At 32.5% G+C, this 18,203-nt stretch overlaps 1 long non-coding RNA gene across 1 annotated transcript; it reads left to right on the plus strand.

Annotated features, from left to right (window-relative positions):
• The first annotated feature begins 7,810 nt into the window (after positions 1-7,810).
• LOC139510685 (uncharacterized) lies at positions 7,811-13,387 on the plus strand. Its single transcript, XR_011661957.1, has 3 exons — positions 7,811-7,887; positions 12,485-12,511; positions 13,219-13,387. It is a non-coding gene; the product is annotated as an uncharacterized lncRNA (long non-coding RNA).
• Positions 13,388-18,203: the final 4,816 nt, after the last annotated feature.

Genomic DNA, 18,203 nt, shown 5'->3' on the forward strand with positions numbered 1-18,203 from the left:
TAACAAGGGAGTTATCATGGTGTTAAGTTGCTGTATACCAATTATTTATTTGTATAATCAGAATACTCCTCACAGTTGTAGCATTTAGTCATTTTCGGTTTCCATTTCTTAAACAATAAAATAAATAATATCATATTATTACATGGCATTTTTCATATCGCATGTATTATCAGCCCTAGGTTCAATATCAGCCCAAGAGCCGCATGAAAATGGTTGGCCACCAAAACTCAGAAACCGTAAGTCGTAGACACCTAGGATCTACACCAATCATCATCAATTCATGTATCTTTGAAAAATATCTCAAGGTCAAATTTGTATGTTGACCTTGACCTTTGACCTAACACCTTGTTATGGGATAATCTCAGAAACCATTATACTTACAGAAGTTTTGAATAGTGGAAAATATTTGGGTCATTAATGCGCAACTTTGTTACATTTTGACCAAAGAGATTTGACCTTTCTGTAAGGGGCATAACCCCTGATTTAAGTTTCTGAAAAGACAAAATCAGCTTTTACCACATAACCAAAGGTCCTAGACCCATGGGGTCTTCAGCAATGACATTGGGGACTAATGACCTTGACAAAGGTCACAAGGTCAAAGGTCAAGGTCATGTCCCAGATAGCGATTATGTGTTTTTGACTTTATTTTGATGATTTTTAGTGTGTTTTAAATGTTTTTAAGGTTGACCTTGACCTTTGACCTTTCAACTTGTTAGTCGATATCTCAAAAACGATTAATCTTACAGAAAAAGTAAACAGTGAAAAATGTTAAGGTGACTGAGGCACAACTTTTTCACATTTTGACCAAAAGGATTTGACATATTCTTAAGGGGCATAACCCCCGTTAACGGTTTCTGAAAAGGTAAAATTAGCTTTAATCCTTGAACGAAAAGTACTAGAGCCATGGGGTCTTTTACAATGACATTGGGGACCAATGACCTTCACAAAGGTTACAAGGTCAAAAGCCAAGGTCATGTCCAAATTATCGAATTTGTTGTTTTTGTCATTTTTTAACGGTTTTGTGTGTGTTTGAGAGCTTTTCAATGAATTCTACGCCTATTGGAACATGTACTTTACATTTCGAAAAGGAAAGACCTCTCAATTGTTCAAGAACAATTGACATTTTAATTTTAATTTTGTTTATTTTTTGGGTTTCATCTTCTGAAATCAGACTCGGACTTCTCTTGAACTGAATTTTAATGTGCGTATTGTTATGCTTTTACTTTTCTACATTGGCTAGAGGTATAGGGGAAGGGGGGGGGAGATCTCATAAACATGTTTAACTCCACCGCATGTTTGCGCCTGTCCCAAGTCAGGAGCCTCTGGCCTTTGTTAGTATATATATTTGTTTAGGGGCCAACTGAAGGACGCCTCCGGGTGCTGGAATTTCTCGCTACATTGAAGACCTGTTGGTGGTGACCTTCTGCTGTTGTCTGTTCTATGGTCGGGTTGTTGTCTCTTTGACACATTCACCATTTTCATTCTCAATTTTATACATTAGAAACGATTCAATAAAACAATAAACTTATCTATAACAATGACGGTTACATGAAATGTATTAATTTTAAAGTTCAAAGGCTACCCAAATCAGCACAAGTTACAAGTTGAAACCCATTGTCTTTCAATTAATTGTCTAAGTTTGGGTGTATCTGTTTTCTGTCCGTCTCTAGTATCAATTATTAGAATCTTTATCATATCGATTTTTTTTTTGTCAGTTAGTAAAACCGTTGAACTCTAACTTGTTTAATAGTTCATTAAGTCATTTTTGGAAGTTATCTTCCAAGTCGACATTTTGCTGTTCAGTAATAGTCATTACATGAGGTCCAAATACTTATATGGTCCGGAACACTCACATTAGATTGTTGACATCACGGATATATACTGCACATGCCATTTATAAGATTGAGAAAAAGAATATATATATACAAATGAACGATACTGGTTTCATGATAAAACGCAAGTGTTAATACACCATTTGCCTTGAAAGTACTTAATTTGAGCCTTTATTTTATAGTTTTTAAACGTAAACACACAAGATTTTTAGCTATAAGAAATGTGTATAATCACTCGATAAAAAAAGGACACACTCAAAAAAGCCCGGACTGCTCTCGAAAAAACCCGGACATGAAAAATTGAATTTGCTCTCAAAATGTCGTTTTCAATGCAATAACAATAATTTTTGTAAAGTGTCTGAATATCTAAGGATACATAGAATCCATGTATGCATTTCGGTCGACATTTGCATTGGTATGTGTAAGAAAATGGCTTTATTCGGTACTTTGGAATAAAAGCATTTTAAGGCTAAATTTAACTTTTTAAACGAAAAGTAATGTCAGAATAATATTATCTTTATATCTCAAAACAATATATCATGTACAACCTTGTTTATCAAACTGAAGCTTCTATATCACGTCTTGTTAGAAAAGAAGTCTGTTTGTTTACATTTTTAAACATATTCACTCGAAAAAAAGTGGTCACACTCGAAAAAGCCCGATCAAATCACTTGAAAAACCACGACCCTAGCCGGACACTATACCTACCGTGAAATTATAAATGGGTAATATTAAGGATATGTGGGATATAATTCAATCAGTCAACCAACGACCCTTTGTAATAACCAAACGACATATATACTACAATAAATAGTATTCAGCAATAGACAGGTGTCAAGTAGGACATAATTATGTGCAGTATATATCTAACGTTATCCGACTTTATCATATACTTAGCATTAATATGATAGCTTTTGCATATGTGTAATGGGCGGAAGTGCACAAGCCATATCTTCCCACCCGGGCTGATAACCCATATCAAGTGCCTCTCGTGCAAAAAACCAATATCAGTGCCTCTCGTGCAAGTTACTTCCGGTGTTTCCGGTATCGGTTGTTTACTTTTCCATTGTGACGTCAGATGTTTTTTATGACGACGTCAAAATTTGCGGGAACTTTTGTGGGGATAGTTACTTGCTAACAAATGCCATTGACAATTATGAATTATTTTATAGTACAACAAACATGGAGTAGTAATGATCGTAAAACTCTTCCAAATTTTCAATGTTTCAAAATGCCTCTATAGGAAATGTTACCATAAATATATAAGGAGTATAATGCTGTTGTTGGACTACTATAGTATATTTGATTCATAATTTTAATTTTCTTTATAAAATGTTTGACTGTTTTAGTTATTGCATTAGTTTATTTGCCTTACATAAAACTATTGTCGGAAGTATATGATAAAGCGATTAATACATGGCCTTTTCCATATCAGCCTGGGTATCATCCCTTGACCCATATCAGCACCTCGACTCCGTCTCGGGATGATACCCAGGCTGATATGGAAAAGGCCATGTATTAATCTCTATTGATTGTTCAATAACTATACTATTATTTATATGTTTGTCTTTTCATTTTTTAAGACATGGAGTTGTCAGTTTGTCATCGATCTATGAGTTTTACTGCTCCTCAGGTATCTTTCGCCCATATTTCTCAGATGACACAATATACAAAACATCTGTTACTTAAAAATTAAGTGTTAGGAATTTCATAAGAAATCGTATATCTTCGTGGGTGCATTATAGGGGACATATTACTAGTAATTTCAGGACGAATGAAAATTGTGAAAATATTTAGTTTTTATATTGCTCCAGTTGTCAGCACTTCTGATTTGACATGAATTATCATTGATATGGTCATATTTAAAAAAGTAACTTTTTACAAAATTTTGAATAAGAAAACTGATGAGTCTTTTGAAGACGATATACATGTCTGGGTGAAATACAAAATCATCAATAATTGAAAAAATACCTGTATTTTCAAATTTATTTTTATTTCAGACAGTTTGTTTTTTAAACCATCTTTAGAAAATATAATTCAGTTTGAGATAAGTTCTTGAACATCACAATCATTGATATGCAATGAAAATTATTTATTGTGGAAGTTGATCACCAAATCAAAATCAGTACTTTGAATTTTAACGTTGACTCTGAAGAAAAAAATATCTTAAAAAGACAGCAAATTGAAATTCCTACTGTTCGATTACTAGCTAGTTACACTTCTCTTATTGCTTAAACAAAAAACCTGCTGTAACCGGAAAGTCTTTGAACCACAAAATTTTAAATGGAAATTTGAAGCCATATGTGTTCATTTAACTTTAAAATTCCATTAAGACATTGCACATGAAAGAAATGCAGTTTGAAGTTGATTCACACAGGCATCGTTATTCACTTTTCATTACTTTATGAGTTTTAAAACGATTTGAAATATAAGTTCATTTATACATATAGTTCACCCAATTATCACCTCCATTATTCAATTCATTGTCAAAAGGTATTTATTATTATAACGCAAATTTTCTTGCATGACAATTGTAATTGAATGACTAAAATTCGCGATTTACTTATCGCAATATTTTGTACAAATACAGAATACGTCTTCGTTGTCTCGCCTACAAAGAAAATCAAAGAATTAATCAAAGAGACATAAATATTGCGTACAATCCAGCGACGAAGACAGTTAAACTATTTGCATGTAGTTTAAAAAGTTGAGGACCAGGACGCTTCATACCTTGTATACAGATTCCTTATGTTATGAAGTTTACGTTTGTTATTTATCCTTTTTCTTTGCTCACATTTCATGGTTCATAGCCTACTTTATTATTTTTGGTCATTTGAAATGATTGCAGGGTTTACATTTCTTTCAGGGAGGCTTCACTGAACGTCGACTTCATTTCATGGATTAGAGAAAAAGTTTCGTAATCCAGTGCATATCTCAAATACTATTGGCAATAAGTCAACTGTATATTTGATGTATAGAAAATGTGTAGGGTTAGCATAAACGACTGGCAGGTTTCATTTGATTTGATTTTAATCTCTTTCTCGTGGTTTATATTTCAATGTTAATTTTTGGGAATTGGTCTGTTTTTCAGATACTATAGAAATAGGCGATTCATATTTGGAAAGTATATGCTTCTCGTGTCCATCTAATATATGAATAGTCGAAGAACTGTGATATAATCTTGTTTCAATTTTTGAAGACGGTGTCTTCAACCTATGCCAAAATTTGAAAAATATATATTCAACCTATGCCTACAAACAAAATACAATAGGTGTTGTTATAACAATGAATTATTAATTACCTGTTAAATACAGTCAGTATTTTAAAGCATTAAAACTTACTCCTTCTGAATAAAACACCAGTGAAAGACTGATTATAAATTATGTTGATATATGAAAAAAAAAATTAAAAAATATTGCAATAAAACACTCTTTTTTTGGGGTAAAATACTTCCAAAATTTTGTTGTTCTAGACGTGCAATTAAAAAAATAAAATTAAAAAAAAATTAATAAACATAGTAAACAAATAAAAAAATTAAAAAATTAAAAAGAATTGAACGGAAAAAAGTCAGGATCTTATCTAATATACAAGGTTTGCCCACTTATTACTTGTTGCTGAGTACCCAAGCTAAACAGTGTATTAAGGATGGACTCCTTGCTTTTTCCCCTATGTTACAGGTTAAACTATTTTGCCCGATAACATCCATTTTCTTTTTATATAAGACTTCAATAGCTCATGAAAAAGTCATTTACTAAGATTTAAGCAGATTCTAGATTTTTTTCTTTCCCATTTGAAGATCTTTGAAACCAATGCAAATATAAGGTAAAAGTCCGCATTTGCATTTTCTCGACTTTTAAACAAAATTATATATTTCAAAAAGGAGTTTCATAGCCTTACAATATTTTTTTAGCTTATTTTGCCCTTCCACCAATGCTCTTCTGACTTAAATTTTAAATTCTTGATTTTTCTTTTATTTTCACCTAAATACATCCTTAAATCTGATATATATATAATCTAAATTTAAATTTGATTTCATTCTGATGTCAGTATTTATGAAATATATGTTTTTGTACAATAGAATACAATCGAAAGGTAGACACCGTTTGCACATAACGTAATAGATGTTTGGACATAATGTAATAGGTATTTGCACATAACTTACATGGTGTTTGCACATAGTAAGCGGTATTTGCACATAAAGTATAGTGTTTGCACATAATGATGTATTTTTTATAAATAACTTAGTAGGTATTTGCACATAACGCGTAATAGGTGTTTGCACATAAGGTAAACTATGTTTGCACATAGGGTAAACGATGTTTGCATATAGGAGGAACGATGTTTGCACATAAGGTAAACGAGGTTTGCACAAAACGTATAAGTTGTTTGCACATAATGTAAAAGGCATTTGCACATTACGTAATGAATGCTCACAGAGAGTATCAATTGTTCGGCAAAACGCATAGGAACTATACCATGATGTGTTGTGTTTTTCACTGGAGATACATATGAATAAACACAACATAACGCCAAAAAGACTATAATATCATGAGGTTTACATAGAACAAAGGTGTATCAAAACAAAACCTTTAGAACATTGCTCATAACAATCACATTTGAGACAGGACACAATTTTTAACTGACTTACGTAAAAGAAGAATAGACACAACATAGATAACATATGAGAGAATGTAAAGGTGGTTGATCATAAAGTTTCGAAGTATTCACAGAATATATAGTAGTTAAAGCATGATGTAATGCCTATTGTACATAACAAACTTTAGCAAAGACATATCATACTACTGTTTGACCAAACAAATAACTAATTTGACATAACACAGAGATGCCGTGTCATGAAATACAGACATTTGCACATAACATAAAGAAGAAACGACAGGACGTAAAGACAAAGCGACAGAACACATTTGATATTTACATTATAAGACAGTTCCGGCGTTCCAAAATATTAACTTCCAAAATAGTAAATTCGATTCCATTTCATGTTTTTCCTGCAGTGGTTTCGGACACAATATAACTGTCTTGATCTTTTGCCAATATAGTGCCAAAAATTTCCAAACATAGACTTTTCATTAAATCTTCATTCTAATGATTCCAATATTTCTATCATTGATTTGGTAGAGATTTCGCAAATTCATATCGAAGTGACAGACCTTATATTGTTCTTTCCGATTAAGTAACTATTTTTATACAGAGGAAATGAAAATATTTTCAAATTGCTTTTTTAATTTAGATGGCCATATTGAAAAAAAATAATAATTGCATTTTGACGTTCGATAAAGAATTTTTAGAAACACATATTTAAATGAAATGACTCTTCTTATAAAAAGACTTTCTATTTAAACAGTCATAGATACTGAAACAATAACAGAAACATAAAAATAAATGAATGAATTCTGGATGTACAACATACTCAGATAAGTCGTATAAATGGTATAGCAATGCAAATTCACACTCGGTATAACAGTCATATTCGGGAATAGGTAACATTTTATAATTTAAGGTGGTACCTAACACTTTAACTAAAATTAATTTGTTTCGTTTAATTTTGCTTAAAATTACAAAGTATTCACTTTGACCCTTTGACAAAAATATAAAAATTTCAAAAAATTTTATCAGAAAAATTACACTGGTTATATAGCAGTTTGACAAACACTTATTTAAATCATTGAGAAGCTTAATATTCCCTTATGAACACTACGTCATTAAAACGTTCTGCTGATTTTACAGAGTTATCTCCCTGTAGTGTTAGGTACCACCTTAAAGTGTTCTGAACACAATCAATTAATGAAGGTGGTAGGGAGTGGGCAACACATAAATGATAGATATCTTTTAAAGTTTACACTGTTGAATTTTCCATTTTCCATGGTTTTATCGATTTATCTTAGACTTATAACCCTTGAATTTGCCTATGGCATCCTTCGTCTTTTTTCGACATTTACAAGTGCAAATTGATATAATTGTAATTTTCATAAATACTGAGATTGAAACTTTGTTAAATGTCAAGTAACCACAATGGGATTACGTTCAACTAATGGTATGTGAATTTAAACGTCTTTTTGTTTTTTATTAGATTTGTAAATCCATTTAATTTTGACTGTACTCGATTCCTGTGGCGTATCCAAAACTGTTACCAAATTCAAAACAAATTTGAGAACAGTTGAAAAAATGAACTTCCAAGAATTTAACAAATATATTACTTATAATGTTAGAAGTGCTATTTCCGGGTATGCAGAAATCATTGCATTCTTTTTAAAATTCGTTTCAACAGAATAGACTTTAGGGTACGTTTTTCACTAGTAACCATTTGCATGCCATTTGTGGCTAGGACCAGAAATTTATATTTTGTTTTCACAGATTTGTTTTCTGAAATTAATTGATATTCTGTTCGATCGGTCAAATTGCATTCAATGAGTAAAATTTGGTTTCTTAAAGCTCCCAACATTGTTCAATTTAGTTGTACCTTGCAGTATGTGTTTATTTCGACTCGGAAACATTGTCAGTGTTTGTTTTTTTTCTCTCTTTATATTATGCGAATGATTTTAGATCTATACGTCTGGTCGGTTTTTTTTTATAAATAGATGTTTTTCTTCTTTGTATCCATTTATATTGTTGCCGCAGTACATAATGTTCTACCTTGTAATATTATCCTGTCTACAAGCCTGGCTACAAACTACTTATATTTGATCTTACTCTTAAATTCAACGCGTGTAACAGTGTAAAATATATATCAACAATATTCATACTTTCTAGGTTAACACCATGTTCATTGCGACACCATTGATTTTTTTTTTATTCCGTACCAAATTACTTAAAACAAATACCAATGATATAAATATCAATGATATACCACAAGATCGTCATGCAATCTATAAACAATAAAGACAACACATTAAAAACACCAGAACTCCGAAGTGCATTTGTGGATTTTCATTATTCATGGACGACCAAAAGCCGAATATTTGAAAGCCAATGGTTTATAAAAACTGCAATAGCTGATTAAAAATTAAAGATGATTGTTCAAAGTTTTACGTTCAATAATTCCATCTGCCGACATGATTGCAGGTAATAAAAAAGTCGTGTATTCAACAATGTGATGCCGAAACGTACAGTAAAAATTATCAATACTCAACCCTAACATACTATTTGGCTTAATGCGAGTTGATTAGTTTTCACTGTTACTCCTAAATGATGGTCGTTTGGAATATATCAAAAATGTATGTTTGATAATTCTTTAACTTAATTTCTGCATACAATTATCAGAGTAACAAATTAAATAATATTGTTTGTAGTAAAACTTTGTATAACAACTGAGTTTATTAACATGGTTATGTGCATGCACAGTACTTTTAAAATAATTTAATAAAAGTTCGTCTAAATACCTGAGTTACGGTCATCTTTCAAAGTTACGACCATCTTGTTTCGGTTACGACCATCATCCAAAATACTATAGTTGAAGTTACGACCATCATAATTTAAAGTTACGACCATCATGCTCGAATTTTTGAATGACTATTTTACGAAAATTGGAATGATTTTATGTGACAAATTTGGTAACAACGCACTCATGATAAGTGTATATGAGAAAAGCGGGTAGACTCAAATAAATCTTTTACTGCACGAAAATCGGAAAAGAAAAACTTATCCCTAGAGTTGTCTCCCATATTCAGATTGTCGTAATTACTTTTAGTTACGACCATCTGCTTACCACCAGTGAAGTTACACTTGTTACAACAAAAATAAAAGTTGGGCATGTGAAATAATTGAAAAATTTGGGTATATAAATATTTTTACAAATACAAATACGGCTATGAAATCTAAAGTTTTAACAATACACATGTGGGTATGTTGATATAGAACAATTTAAATGTGGGTTTTTAAATAATTACAAATATTGATTCCTAAATCGTATTAATAATTACTAAATGATTAAAACCAATAAGACTGTAGACATATTTCATTCTACATTCATAATATTCAATGTAAATTTGGTAAATAACTATTGTACCAAAATGTAGTTTTTATAAATAGCAAAGTATGATGGTATCATAATGTAATGTCATCTGTTGGAATATGTATTAAGTACTACACGTTGACAGGATGTTCCCCATAAAATTAAGGTATTCCACACGGTAAACGGACAGAAAGTCACAGGACAAAAAGTCACAGGACATAAAGTCACAAATTTGGTAGGACAAAAAGTCACAGGACAAAAAGTCACAAACAATTTGTTGACAATTGTTTGAATATATAAGAGAAATATCTAGAAATATTTACTTTTTAATACATATATTCATATTAAGTTGAGGAAATGTGTCATTATACTTGAAAAATCAAGATTTATTTAATTTTAATCATGCAAAAGATGTATTTCTTGGCACCATGAAGCCATTTAAGTGCCAAGCCATTTTGACATTTGTTTTTTTAACAATTATTTGATCATCTTTGATATTTTTTGGATAAATTTTGTTAACAAAGTTGGTTTATATATACAACATGTACAATAGTTCAAGAAAAATACAAAAATATTTTTCTAGAAATAAGCAGTTTTTATTCAAAGAAAATAATCAGAAAAAATGAATCGTGACTTTTTGTCCTGTGACTTTTTGTCCGTGACTTTTTGTCTGTGACTTTTTGTCCTGTGACTTTCTGTCCTACATTCTTCCACACCCCTTGGTACACGCAACTGTCATATGAAAATTTACTGCTTTACCTGTAATCAGCCATGCAACTTATCAGTTGACAAACCATGCAACTACAATTTAAAAAGTTTGTTGATAGATGGAAATGAAAATCATCATTCTAATTAAAAAAAAACAATGAATTAAAATGGAGTGTCTTCATCAAAATTATGAAGTTAATTATTTTAACATAAAAACAAATTGAATAACTTCCCAATGCTTCAGCTTCTATAGAAGTCATTGGTCTTATGAAATGGATCTCAAACAGACATGCATAATATAGATCTAAATATTTTTCTTTATAGGAGGGAGTTATCACAAATATTTAGTTTTGATAAAAAAAAATTATGAAATTCGATCAACACTCAATTTTGAATAATAAAAGAGTTTGGTTCTAAGAAAATGAACAAGGTTTTTGAATCAAGATGGGAACAAATTATTTGACCTTAACGAATGGCCGCTTCTTTTTAGCCACAAAAACGCAAAAGATTAATTGTGGAATCCAAGAGAGACACATGGTCACATCTTAAAACTTCTCAAGTCACCTATTTTAGTAAAGCAAATTTGATTGGCAGTTGTGCGAACGGCAAAAATCTAAATGCTGTTTGTCGTTAACTTTGACATATATTCCATTTAGAGCATCACTGAAGAGACATGTATTGTCGAAACGCGCATCTGGTTCAGTGAAATTGGTACCGTTAATGTTATTACTACCACTGGGTCGATGCCTCTGCTGGTGGACTGTTAGTCCCCGAGGGTATCGCCAGCCCAGTAGCCAGTACTTCGGAACTGGCATGAAAATACGGATTTTTTTGTGTTATTAAAATTTGCTGTTACAAAGTGTTAGAAATTATTATAAATTAAGGAATGTATCTCCCTCATGCAAAGCTCTGATTTTTTTCACGGATTTGGCTATTCTGTATGGACCTTTTGGATTAAAGCTCATCACCTTTTATATAAGCTTTGAATTTCAACTATTTTGGTCACGAGTATCACTGAAGAGACATGTATTGTCGAAATGCGCATCTGGTGCAGGAAAATTGGTACCGTTAATGTTATTCCAAGTGAAAACAACTAATTAAACGTTCAATAAAAATAAATCAAAATTAAACAACATGGGGATTTTTCGGGGTATTCCCACTTAGTTGCACCCAAAGTGTATCTTACTATGCAAAATTAATCTTGATTATTCAAAGTGTGGTTTAGCATAATAAAAAGGAGTATATAATATCAATAGAAAGTCATCAATAGTGCAGAATGAGTCTGTTTCAGGCGAAATTTATACTGTTGAGATAGTGTCAAGACATATTTAAGACTTTCAAGAATGTGTCGAGAAATATTCAGACAGCTTTAAGACTGTAAAGAATGTGTCAAGTCATATTTAGACATTATTTAGAACGTCAAGAATATGTCAAGAGACATTCAGACATTATTAAGAATGTCAAGAATATGTCAAGACTGATCGAGACAAATTTAAGACAGTCAAGAATTGGTCGAAACTAATCCAGACTCCTATCAGATGATACAGGAAGTGTCGAGAAATTTTAAGACAATGTTCATACAGTCAAGACACTTGTCAAGAAAAATCAAGAACGCTATTAGACAAATTCATACTACGTTAAGAATATTTAGAATAAACAATGTCGAGTAAAAATTCATGCAAATTCAGACAAAAACTGGTCTTTTCAGACTTTTTGACTTTTGTAGTGCTTTATAAAATTGTGGATAAATTTATTAAAGCTTTACTTAACACTTTTTTTTGTATAGAATAGAAAAATAAAGGATATTGAGTATCTATCCATCTGTTTATTGTTTTATCCGATTATTAAATTGATTTGTGGTAAATCGATAGTGTTTTCGCATTAGTGCTCCTTGATAAAAAAAAAATGTGTGGTTTATTCTAATTTATACCTCTTCTCAACTATTACTCCGTCATTTATATTTTAATTTCAGCTGGATTCACTCCGACTCTAACAACAGGTAAGCTCCATTAAAACATAGTGCCAAAATACTTTACCAGTTTTCAAAATTATCAATTGTTGGATACACATAATAACACCCTTTGACCTAGGAGTACAGCGATGTGGGCTACGTTACGGTAACATATTATGCTGATGTTCATTTCAGAATTTGTAAACTGTAGGAAGCCAGTAAAAGATTGAAGTTTTTCTTTTTTAACTTTTTCCACTTTATGATGTCTTGATTGAAATAAAAGTCCCTCAATTTACAGCATTAACATACCACCTGCCAAATTATTTTTGGTTTCATATCTAAACAGATACATTACTCTCGTGCATGTTCAAACTATACGGATGAACATTTCATTAACGCAGCAATTTGAGTAATGTTCTTATTCACATAGGACATTGCTACGTTTTTGTATCTCGAGCATATACTTTTTGACATTTATTATACCTTTAGAAATGTACATATGCAATCCACCCTTTCCTACACAAGGATATGCCTGTAACAAGCCAGATTTTGGTTTTGTCATCTGTTTATGCATTTCGATGTTTATGTTATTTTACTTTTAGCGTTAGTTTTTTTAAAATGCAAATTTTCCAGATAAAGGTGTTATATCAGTCCATCAAGTAAACCTTTTCTTGTTTAAACTTTATCATAACTTGCATCCGGTTTTTTCATTTCAATGATTGCGATATTAGACTTTTATTTATTTATTTTTATAGGACCTCCTTGTGAAGACAAAATGAACTGCACCATACTTGTCGCCAGCAACACATGTGATGTGCCTATAGTTAAAAACCTGTGTGCAAAGTCATGTAATCTCTGTTCGCAAGGCACTCTTTTAAATGTACAACCAGTTGGATAAAACAATTAATTAAATATTAGAACATGTTTGTTTTTTACTTTAAAATTCCTCTAACCTCTCTATTTATAAAATGCATTTAATTAGTTATAGACTTTTTATAGGATTCAGAACCAACTCTCTCTTGACAAGTTGAGCTTACTTTTTTTTTACCTTTCTTCGGCCTTTTTCTCTAAATGCATGCGTACTACCCCCAGATTCCGACACTGGTAAGATTTCCATAAATAATAGCCTTGAAAATGTTTAATAGGGTTCCAATGTGATTTATTTATAACATTTTCAATTCTGAATATTTACAACAAAAAGTTCAACTTTCTTTCCTTAACAGATGCAAATTTTGTAAAAGCGTCGATAGACGCTCTGTTCTCATTGTGGTTCTCAAATGGTTATAATTCTTTTCATTGCGCTAAAAGATCTCTCTGTTGTGGCTGTTGAAGCTGGCAATGTAAGAAGGACATATATAATAGCAGAAATGTTTGGATAGAGATTTTTGTTTGATGTGACGAGTGTTTTATGTCTTTGGTTTCGTTTCAAACATGGTCATGCTCCGTCTGGTCTTCCAACGAGAAAATTACTTTTTCAAGTTGGTCAAGAGTGCCAATATCATCGCCGTAAGCATTGTATATCTTATTCATGTGATCTGATGTCAATTCCTGTAGTGTAATTGCAACAAATTATTCTGCAAGATACTGACTGAATTAAACGTGATCCCAATTCCTGAACGAGACGGTCAAGAAAACGCAGAATAGAGAAACCTTCCAGTATTATTGTGGGTCTTGTACAGTGTGATTTGCTTTTTGTATTTATCGCCCGGCGCGACGCGATATACATATATTTAGTTCAAAATCTGCGTTAACTTTTGCTGCATTTCCATCCAATGCAGCCCACACAGACGGGTTATTTCTTTTGTTATGCAATCTTTGGAAGACAACCTTGATTTCGCCAACTGCTTCGATCAGATCGCAACTCGTACTTTGTAAAATGGTGTCTGTCACGCTTGATATATGCTCCACTACAACCAACGCTATCAAAATTCAAATTAAGGTATAGCTGTTAACTTAACTCCATGTTAGCACTGACTATGTCATCTCGATTATCACGGAGATATTCTAAGGCATGAACAACTACGGCGAAGGCCGACTTAAATATGAACTAAGAATCTGCACGAGCTGACCAATCCATTGTTAGCTTGGATCGTTTTGCCATGGCTTTCTTGACGTTTTCATTCCATAACTTATTCAGTTGCGAAGGCATTGAGTCTCTTTACTGAAAAGGCAAACGCAAATGCAATATCCTGAACAGTTGTCATCATATTACGAGCACATTGTTCCTTTGAAGAATGTATTTGAGCCAGATTAAGTTTGTGGGCCTTGCAATGTGTGTATGTTGCTGAAGACACTTGTTCCCTGACTTTTACCTGGACGCCTTGGGTTTTCCCGGACATTTTAGCGGCACCGTGATAACCCTTTCCTCTCATTCTATCGATCACGACGACTTCTTTGTCTAATGTGCCTAATAAGCATCTAGCGATTGTATCACCCTTTGTGTTTTCGGGTTCCACAAAACAAAGAAAATCTTCCCTAACATCTTTAGCATCTTTAAATCTTAAACAAATAGGCATTTGATGTTTAGTTGACTCATCTGTACATTCATCGCCAAACACAGAAAAGAAACCAGCTTCATTGCAATCATCGACTATTTTACCAGAAATCTGTTTCCCGCATATAGTCAAAGGTACATTCTAAACGTCAGGGGAAGTATATTTGTACCTTGCAGTTGTACTATGAATACGTTCCTTTAATACTAGATCATCTTCTGCGAATTCACGTAGGATTGACATGAAATTACTTCTTGCTTCGGTATGACCCCTAATAGTAATGCTCTTATAGTTTTATCAAGGATATGACGATTTCTTAGAACTTGCTCTTTTTCGACAAAGACAACATACTTATGACCGATTCAATTTTCCCCAATTTCAAATATCTTTGGCTGCAACTTCCGACAAGGCAAGACACGATCACTCTTTGTCGTCACGAGTAACAAATCTGGAAAGATCAACTCAATCATTAACCGGATTAATGATTAATGAACAGTATGTCTTTGATATCTTCACAGCAAAGACAGTACAACTTTCGCAATAAATTCTCGAATATCTTAGCCATTCTTTAAACCAAGAAGCATTCAGTTTTAAACTCCCGACCAACGAAACCCCTACAATTGAATAAAACTTTAAATCATGAATTGAACCTTTATGTATTCCATATTTTTAAATAAAAACAAAAAAGAAGACTGGAAGTTGGAAGCAAATCTCAATAAATGATGCTCGCCCTTAGCCATGGATCCTAAGTTAGCATGGAGGTCACTTCTATATTATATTTGGTGTATCTGAGATTGTGTTGCATTGAATTTCAATATAACCAACATTTCATATATATTTTCAAGAGCATTTTATTTCTCTCGAAACTACCATCATTCAATGAATTTATAAGTATTTAATGTTAAAGTTTCCCAACCAATCTTATATTTTACAGATCAAAAACGGAACCATTACAGTGGAACTTTTATTTATGGAACTTTGGATTATAATAACCAGACAGTGATCCCCATCGCTCTGAATTTAAGCCTCCCAATGGGTTTTTGATTTTTGATTACTTGGCCTTTAAAGTGACGATATGGCCAAAACATTGGATAATGAAATTGCTTGGAACCCCCGCCCCTTTTAGAGCATCAAGTGTTTTGTCAATCAAGAAGCGACGATCTTATGTGTGTGTAATGTTACAAAATAAAATTGAGAAAGGAAATGGTGAATATGTCAAAGCGACAACCACCCGACCATAGAGCAAACAACAGCCGAAGGCAACCAATGGGTCTTCAATGTAGCGAGAATTCCCGCACCCGTAGGTGTCCTTCAGCTGGCCCCTAAAATATGCATAATAGTACAGTGATAATGGACGTCATACTAAACTCCGAATTATACACAAGAAACTAAAATTTAAAATCATACAAGACTAACAAAGGCCAGAGGCTCCTGACTTGGGACAGGCGCAAAATTGCGGCGGGGTTAAACATGTTTATGAGATCTCAACCCTCCCCCTATACCTCTAGCCAATGTAGAAAAGTAAAAGAATAACAATACGTACATTAAAATTCAGTTCAAGAGAAGTCCGAGTCTGATGTCAAAAGATGTAACAAAAGAAAATAAATAAAATGACAATAATACATAAATAACAACAGACTACTAGCAGTTAACTGACATGCCAGCTCCAGACCTCAATTAAACTGATTGAAAGATTATGTCTTCATCATATGAATATCAGGTACAATCCCTCCCGTTAGGGGTTTAGTATCATACTATCATAAAATATATGAGAAGAACATAACCCGTGTCATGCCAACAACTGTTTTTTTAGAAATAAATGTGTTTAGTTCCGATGCAAAGACCCTATCAGTGAATCAATGTTAAAGCCAAAATATGTAATCTTTAATGACCTGACAACAGTATCGTAACTATATCCTATATATTATGATAAAAAATAAAAGGCACATTTTATTGAAAATAAAATTAATATTTGTACCTAGATGTTATTGGGTATTTAAAATCCAAGGAATGACCGTCACAAATTGCGTTCTGATCATTTCGTCTTTCATGTCACAAAAAGCGATATCAGGATGGATATGGTAGTATAGTTGATGGTGTGATGATTTTGTATCTACGGTTAGATTGTTTACATTGGTTACAGTTCGGTAGAAGCATTATTTTATGCATTGTATATATACCTTAATAAAACATAGTAAAGAATTGGATGTTTCACGGGTAAACTTTGGGTCAGGTCAAACGTGAAGGGGTGTTCCAAAGGAAACTGTCAATACGAGTAAAGAGACACTTTGGAAGAACACCCCTCCTATAATAGTGGTACGGCTACCATTTGGGTATAAAAGCAGGAGAGATTCCTAGCTCAGGGTCGATTGTCACAAGTCTTCGTAGACATAAGACCAAGGTACGGTACGTTTATATTCGAGATCGATGTCTCTTATATATTAGATATTGTGTTAATATTACTAAGTGTAATAAAGAACAGGTTGGTGCCTGTTAGAAATACGGACTTGTACGTTTACAAGTTGAACCGTATTGTACCGTAGAGGACAAGTGTGAGTGTGTGACCACCTTGTAAAGTACATAATTGTACCAGAGTAACAAAGACAAGTGTGTAAACTTGTAGGGTGCATTATTGTACCAGGAGGACAAGTTTGTTCCTGACCCAGGACAAATTTGTAAGAGAGTACAAATTTGTACCAGTGTATATATTTTGAGTAGAGTATTTATAAATAGTTTATTAAAGATTGCAAAGAGCAGTTGTACATATTTTGGTTCATTGACGTTAATTTATAAATAAAGATTGTTTGTTATATATTTTGTAAATAGAACAATTTTGGATCCAGTATCAAACTGGTAACGAACACATTCTAAATAGAAATAGACACGCTTACCCTGTGTACACGTTACATAACTTGGTGGCTAGCGCTGGGATCCAATTGTTCATTTTTAAATCCATAGTGAAAGATTATATCCAAATTTGATCATCTTATAAACTTATATCCAAACTGTCTTGTGAGAATTTACTGTTCACTTTTGCACAGATCGTTTTTGTCCAAACTGTTCACTTTTGCACAGATCAAAATTGTCCTGTTAACGTTTTAAATTTCCCACGGTTAAGTTACGATTATTATTAACATTAGGGATTAACGATCGATAGTGGTACAGGCAAGTTTTTGATTGACATTTATTACACTGTACATTTATGACATTGTGTTGACATTATTATATTGTATGCAAGGTTAAACTGC

Source organism: Mytilus edulis, chromosome 2 (assembly GCF_963676685.1).
Source record: "Mytilus edulis chromosome 2, xbMytEdul2.2, whole genome shotgun sequence".
NCBI lineage: Eukaryota > Metazoa > Mollusca > Bivalvia > Mytilida > Mytilidae > Mytilus > Mytilus edulis.